General features: G+C 37.2%; 1 protein-coding gene across 2 annotated transcripts in view; it reads left to right on the forward strand.

Moving 5' to 3' along the window:
* TBC1D32 (TBC1 domain family, member 32) overlaps positions 1-7,368 on the forward strand; it is a 206,302-nt gene that overhangs the window by 134,618 nt on the left and 64,316 nt on the right. The window lies entirely within an intron of this gene.

Below are 7,368 nucleotides of genomic sequence, written 5' to 3' on the forward strand. Positions count from 1 at the left end.
AAAAGTTGGCTTAAAGCTCAACATTCAGAAAACGAAGATCATGGCATCTGGCCCCATCACTTCATGGGAAATAGATGGGGAAACAGTGGGAAAAGTGTCAGACTTTATTTTTTGGGCTCCAAAATCACTGCAGATGGTGATTGCAACCATGAAATTAAAAGATGCTTACTCCTTCGGAGGAAAGTTATGACCAACCTAGGTAGCATATTCAAAAGCAGAGACATTATTTTGTCAACAAAGGTCTGTCTAGACAAGGCTATGGTTTTTCCTGTGGTCATGTATGGATGTGAGAGTTGGACTGTGAAGAAGGCTGAGTGCCGAAAAATTGATGCTTTTGAACTGTGGTGCTGGAGAAGACTCTTGCAAGTCCCTTGGACTGCAAGGAGATCCAACCAGTCCATCCTAAAGGAGATCAGTCCTGGGTGTTCATTAGAAGGACTGATGCTGAAGCTGAAACTCCAATACTTTGGCTACCTGATGTGAAGAGTTGACTCATTGGAAAAGACCCTGATGCTTGGAGGGATTGGGGGCAGGAGGAGAAGGGGACCACAGAGGATGAGATGGCTGGATGGCATCACCGACTCGATGCACATGAATTTGGGTGAACTCTGGGAGTTGGTGGACAGGGAGGCCTGGCATGCTGCGATTCATGGGATCGCAAAGAGTCGGACATGACTGAGTGACTGAACTGAACTGAAGCTAAAATTAGGTTTCCCAGGAGTTATTAATTACATCACTAATCAGAGAGTGTGCTCTTCAGTGTTCTATTTTGATGTGTTCAGGATGGGGACTTCTTTCTTTTAGGAGGAAGGGAAATTCAGTACTTCCATACTGAGAAATAAAAATGCCTTGAGTTGGGTAGCACACTCTGGTCATTGGAAAGACATAACTTAATAAAATGAGAAACAAGCTCTCTTACTTCCCTTTCTAGCATCTTCCATTCACTTTATTTTTTATTTTATAAAGTTTATTCAGGCTGAATTATAAAAAACAGCAATCTAATTCATGCCTATATCCTATCTACCTTATTACTGTAGAATTTCCATCTTTATCAAGAAATCACTCAGAAATACATTTACTTTGTTGGGGCGGATATCTTCAAAGTAGAAAATATGTTGTTTTGTCATGGGCTTTATGTTTCTCATATCCCTAACAGGGCCAGCAGAAGCACAGCATCGATTCACAAGGTCATTGATGGCCAGGCCGTTGGGAGTGATTGCTTTTATTTGATCTTAGAAATTCAAATAGCTAGTCATTGAAAGCCTCAAGCATATTAGTAACTCCTGATGCAAGTAAACTTATGAATGTTCTGAAGTAAAAATGAGCTTAAGATAAAAAGAAGAATAGGATGACTTATAATAGCAACTACATTTTAATAAAAGAATGAAAATTGCCAAATTAACAAATGAGTAGGTTGGATTGCTTTTATTTCTAGTCTGATAAGTTATGTAAGATTTAGGATTACTGCTCTTCCTCCAATCAACCAAAAATAGAATCCCATGAGAAAAACAAAGTGCTTTGAAAAATAATATGTACTACATAAAATATAATGCAGCATGATGACAGGTATTGTTTGTTCTGATTTTGAAAGTCTTTGTATTATGTCTTACACATATAGTTAGACTATAAATATTTTTTGGTGATGAATTCTCCTTTTTATCAAATATTTAGGCTTTTATGTCAAGTTAGGCACTTTCTCATTTTTTTTTTCTTTCTGTATTGTTTCTACCCTTGGAATTAAAATTTATTTTCTGCAGATAAAAGGTAAATGGCTTTTGTTTGGCATCATCCTGTTAACTGAGAGAATAGGAAAATATGATTATGGATCCTTTCCAATGTCATAAATCTTGAGCTGTAGTTGTTGAGATACTTAGTTTAAAAATCAGAGTAAGTGTTTTCTTTTGAATTGTAAAACTCTTCATGTACTTCTTGATGTTTGAAACAAACATCAGTAGCAACTAGCAGAAATAAATCACCTGCTAGTTTAGGTGCAAGTGATAAGGGAGAACTAATTGCTCTTTTTAAAAAAATGCTTCACTGATACCTCCTATAGTACATGCTTAATTATCACATATTAAAATGAAAAGTGATATGATAATTCTAAAGTGAAGTATAATCTGTATAAAATATAGATGTCATATGTTTAAGAACTCACAGTTCAAACCAAATAGTGTAAGAATTTAGATACTCTCACGTTTAGAAATGTAGGGAGAACTAATATAGAGAATTTAAGCATCTTTTCAGTTACTTGGAGACTACTCTGGAGTCTTTCCTTAAATATTGTAAATATTAAGAATAAAGTGGCATAGCTATATTAATCTACATGGAAGAAGAAAAGATAAGCAAAAACACAAATTGGAAGCAAATATTTCACAGATAAGCTTCAGTCTAATAGATGGGTGACTTTCCAAATTAAGCCTAGGAATCTGTTGCAAGTTAATTTATTAAATCTTCCATTTATTTTGTTTCTTTTATAGCAGCTGTTTATGATACTCTGTATGAAATGGGCATTCATAAAGAAGTATTAAAAGTTTTTTGCATAGATTTTCTTTGCATTTATATTGAGCTTACATTTTTCTTGTCCTTGAAATGGAGGTTCTTTCTTTTTACATTGTCTGTGATGATAAGTATAATCTTTCCTTCTATATAGTAATCTGTTGAGAAACCAATTATACAATATCATCAAGTATGAAAAGATTATAGTACTTACTGTAGCAAAGAATTTCAGGGTTTAGATATGAACTATTATCAGTTGTAACTGAATTTTGTAAACATGAAACTTGATGCTTCCTATTTTCCTCAGTGGTAGTAAGTGGGTTGGGTAAAAAGTGCTTATTGCCAGAGAGAACTGTCCTGTGCACTGAACAATTTTTTTTTAGCAGCTTTCATGGTCTCTGCTCACTAGATACGCATAGAAGTCTCTATTTGCACCCACCCCTCCCAGCCAGGAATGTCTGTAGACATTACTGAAAGACAGGGAGCAAAACTTAGCCCATTTGAGAACTATAGCTGTAGATTTGCTTTTGCATTCTAGCACTTCATACAGATAGACTCACGTAAGATACTTTATTTGTGCTTGATTTCTTTAAGCATAATGAGTTGAAGATTCATCTAGTTTGTTACATGTACCATTTGTGTGTACCATTTTACTCAGGAGGATTCCAGTATAGATTAACTACAGTTTGAATTAATATCACTTTTTGTTTATATTTTCTTAAAATTCTTAAGAACAACTGCATTAAAATTTTTACCTGGTAATTGTATCACCAAGGTCCTTTCTGTGTCTTTATATTTATTGATTCAACTACAGGTTAGTAATTTTTAATTGAATATTCAGCATTACTAATTTTACATAGTTAAGTGCTAGATTTTGTTTTCTTTAAAGATTAGTGGACATTTTGGGCCATGCAGTCAAGTTATTTGTGAAATCAGTTTGATCATTCAGGGCTTTCATTTTTTTTGTTAGGGTGAGTGTAAAGTTGTCTTTGTGTGTATGTGTGTGCTTAGTCGCTCAGTTGTATGACTATGTATGACCCCATGGACTGTTGTCCACCAGGCTTCTCTGCTCATGGAATTCTCCAGGCAAGAATACTGGAATGGGTTGCCATTTCCTACTCTAGGGGATATTCCCAACCCAAGGATCAAACCCACGTCTCCTACATTGGCAAACAGAGTCTTTACCAGTGCACCACCTGGGCAGCCCCGTGTCTTTACTTTAAGGCTAATTTAACTCTTTTACAAAGGTTTGACTCTTTTGGTCTGTAGAACTCTGTAGTTGAGGAGGACTCTTCATAATCTTTCTGTAACTTGGACATCTCCTCACCATATGTATACTCTGAGAATTGTTCATGTTCTCTGCCCAGTCTTGTGGAGCTTCTCTTCATCTGCACAGCCAATTCTTTGCAACTACCTTGACAAAAACTTACACAGATTTCTGGAGTTCTTTCTTTGTTCTTCCTCTTCCACAAATTTTAGTCTCCTCAGTCTCTCTGCAGTGTGACTTCTGTCTCTTTAACTCAATGCCCCACTTCCTGCATATGATGTTGAAAGTAATTCTAGAAAAAACCAGGGCCCAGTTGTAAAGGTACCTTGTTAGTTTCCCTTTTCTCAGACATAATAGTCCTATACTGCCTATTGTTGACCAGTGTCTGAAAACAGTGTTTTGATGTATTTTAACCATTTCTTGAGTTATTTATGGCAGGAAGGCAAGTATATTTCCAGTTTCTCCATCATGACCAGAAACAAAACTATGGTTTTTAAATTTTTTATGTGACTATAAACAAAGAAATTTTGGTAAACATTAAAATTTTATGTATCGTTCAGGTTTGTTCTACTCCCAAAATCACTGATTTAGAATTGTTGTGTTCCTATGATACCATTCCTGTAATTCCATTTCTCCTTGCCTCATTAGGGCTTTTGCTAGAGTAAAGTTACTGGCCTCTCTTTGGACTTCCTCACTAATTAAGCACTAAGGTAGGAAGGAAAAATGTTTGATAGGTGAATTTTGCAGAAGGAATGAAAAATCTTGAATTAGACTACTTAAAGGCTGTATTTCCAAGTTAGCCTATCTTTTTATTAATTTTTATTTAAACGAGTTTTTTTTTTTTTTTTTTTAGCGTTATACTCATAGCTTTCCTAACAAGAGCAATCAGGAGAGACCTTTGGTTGTCTCATCACTGTCTGTGATTGAATATATTTTTTCAGTGCAGGGGAGAGATTTGTTAAGTCCATGTGGTAGGAGATCCAAGTTAAGGTGCTTAATTTAGCTGTTATGGTACTAGCACTGATACTTTGAACTCCATTTATCTCCTGCTGTCTGCTTTTCATTTGGTTCCAGATTTGGAGGGAGGAAATAAAGGAATTGTTTTCCTCAAGCTTGTTAACATTACAGATACAAATTTTCAGTAAACATATCAAATCACTAAATATTATTAGCTGTGATATATGCACATTGAAGAGCTCACATTCCCACTGAGGGCTGGGGGAAACCATAACTAGAAGTTATGAGGATACAAAGTTATCTCTCTCCAGCTCAGCATTTGTTAATTGCCTCAAATCAAATTTCCAGGTACTAAATTGGGACTTTCAGCCTTTCTCCCAGTTGGTAGGTGCAGATGCATAACACATTTACTGCTTCAGGACTGTTTACAGTCTAGTGGCTGTGCTCTTTTCCTTGGATGGAGATGCGAGAGCAAAATAGAATAGCAAATGTGAAAGGAAAGTGACAGGAGAGCAAGAAGAGGGTGTGAGCAGGAGGGAAGAAGAAAAGACAACAGGATTTTTAAATAGCAAGTAATTTACAAAAGAGCTTTATGGACACTTACACCTTGAGGGATGGTGGTGGTTATGAAAGACAGGGTCACACATAGATAGAAAGAATTGACACAGAAAGAAACAAAGATGAAAAACTGCTTTTGTCTTTTCAGTCATGTACCACTAGTGATTTTTTATAGAAGTATAACTGACTCTTACATGTTATATTAGTTTCAGGTGTACAACATAGTGCTTCAGTATTTTTATAGATAACCCAAGTAAGATGGTAGGTGTTGCGAGAGGGCATAAGAGGGCAGACGCACTGAAAACATAATCACAGAAAAATATCCAGTCTGATCACACAAACCACAGCCTTGTCTAACTCAATGTTACCCATGCCGTGTGGGGCCACCTAAGATGGGAGGATCATGGTGGAGAGGTCTGACAGAATGTGGTCCACTGGAGAAGGGAATGACAAACCACTTTAGTATTCTTGCCTTGAGAACCCCATGAACAGTCTGAAAAGGCAAAATGATAGGATACTGAAAGATGAACTCCCCAGGTCGGTAGGTGCCCAATATGCTACTGGAGATCAGTAGAGAAATAACTCCAGAAAGAATGAAGGGATGGAGCCAAAACAAAAACAATACCCAGTTGTGAATGTGACTGGTGATAGAAGCAAAGTCCAATGCTGTAAAGAGCAATATTGCATAGGAACCTGGAATGTCAGGTCCATGAATCAAGGCAAATTGGAAGTGGTCAAACAGGAGATGGCAAGAGTGAACATCGACATTCTAGGAATCAGCGAACTAAAATGGACTGGAATGGGTGAATCTAACTCAGATGACCGTTATATCTACTACTGCTGGCAGGAATCCCTTAGAAGAACTGGAGTAGCCATCATGGTCAACAAAAGAGTCCAAAATGCAGTACTTGGATGCAATCTCAAAAACAACAGAATGATCTCTGTTCGTTTCCAAGGCAAACCATTCAATATCACGGTGATGCAAGCCTATGCCCTAACCAGTAATGCTGAGGAAGCTGAAGTTGAATGGTTCTATGAAGACCTACAAGACCTTTTAGAACTAACACCCAAAAAAGATGTCCTTTTCATTATAGGGAACTGGAATGCAAAAGTAGGAAGTCAAGAAACACCTGGAGTAACAGGCAAATTTGGCCTTGGAATACAGAATGAAGCAGGGCAAAGGCTAATAGAGTTTTGCCAAGAGAACGCACTGGTCATAGCAAACACCCTCTTCCAACAACACAAGAGAAGACTCTACACATGGACATCACCAGATGGCCAACACTGAAATCAGATTGATTATATTCTTAGCAGCCAACGATGGAGAAGCTCTATACAGTCAGCAAAAACAAGACCGGGAGCTGACTGTGGCTCAGATCATGAACTCCTTATTGCCAATTCAGACTTAAATTGAAGAAAGTAGGGAAAACCACTAGACCATTCAGGTCTGACCTAAATCAAATCCCTTATATTTATACAGTGGAAGTGAGAAATAGATTTAAGGGACTAGATCTAATAGAGTGCCTGATGAACTATGGATGGAGATTTATGACACTGTACAGGAGACAGGGATCAAGACCATCTCCAAGAAAAAGAAATGCAAAAAAGCAAAATGGCTGTATGAGGAGGCCTTACAAATACCCGTGAAAAAAAGAGAAACGAAAAGCAAAGGAGAAAAAGATATAAGCATCTGAATGCAGAGTTCCAAAGAATAGCAAAGAGAGATAAGAAAGCCTTCCTCAGCAATCAATGCAAAGAAATAGAGGAAAACAACAGAACAGGAAAGACTAGAGATCTCTCCAAGAAAATTAGAGATACCAAGGGAACATTTCATGCAAAGATGGGCTCGATAAAGGACAGAAATGGTATGGACCTAACAGAAGCAGAAGATATTAAGAAGAGGTGGCAAGAATACACAGAAGAACTGTACAAAGAAGATCTTGTACAACCAAGATAATCACGATGGTGTGATCACTGACCTAGAGCCAGACATCCTGGAATGTGAAGTCTAGTGGGCCTTAGAAAGCATCACTACGAACAAAGCTAGTGGAGGTGATGGAATTCCAGTTGAGCTATTTCAAATCCTGAAA

This window comes from Bison bison, unplaced genomic scaffold (assembly GCF_000754665.1).
Source record: "Bison bison bison isolate TAMUID 2011002044 unplaced genomic scaffold, Bison_UMD1.0 scf7180017864473, whole genome shotgun sequence".
NCBI lineage: Eukaryota > Metazoa > Chordata > Mammalia > Artiodactyla > Bovidae > Bison > Bison bison.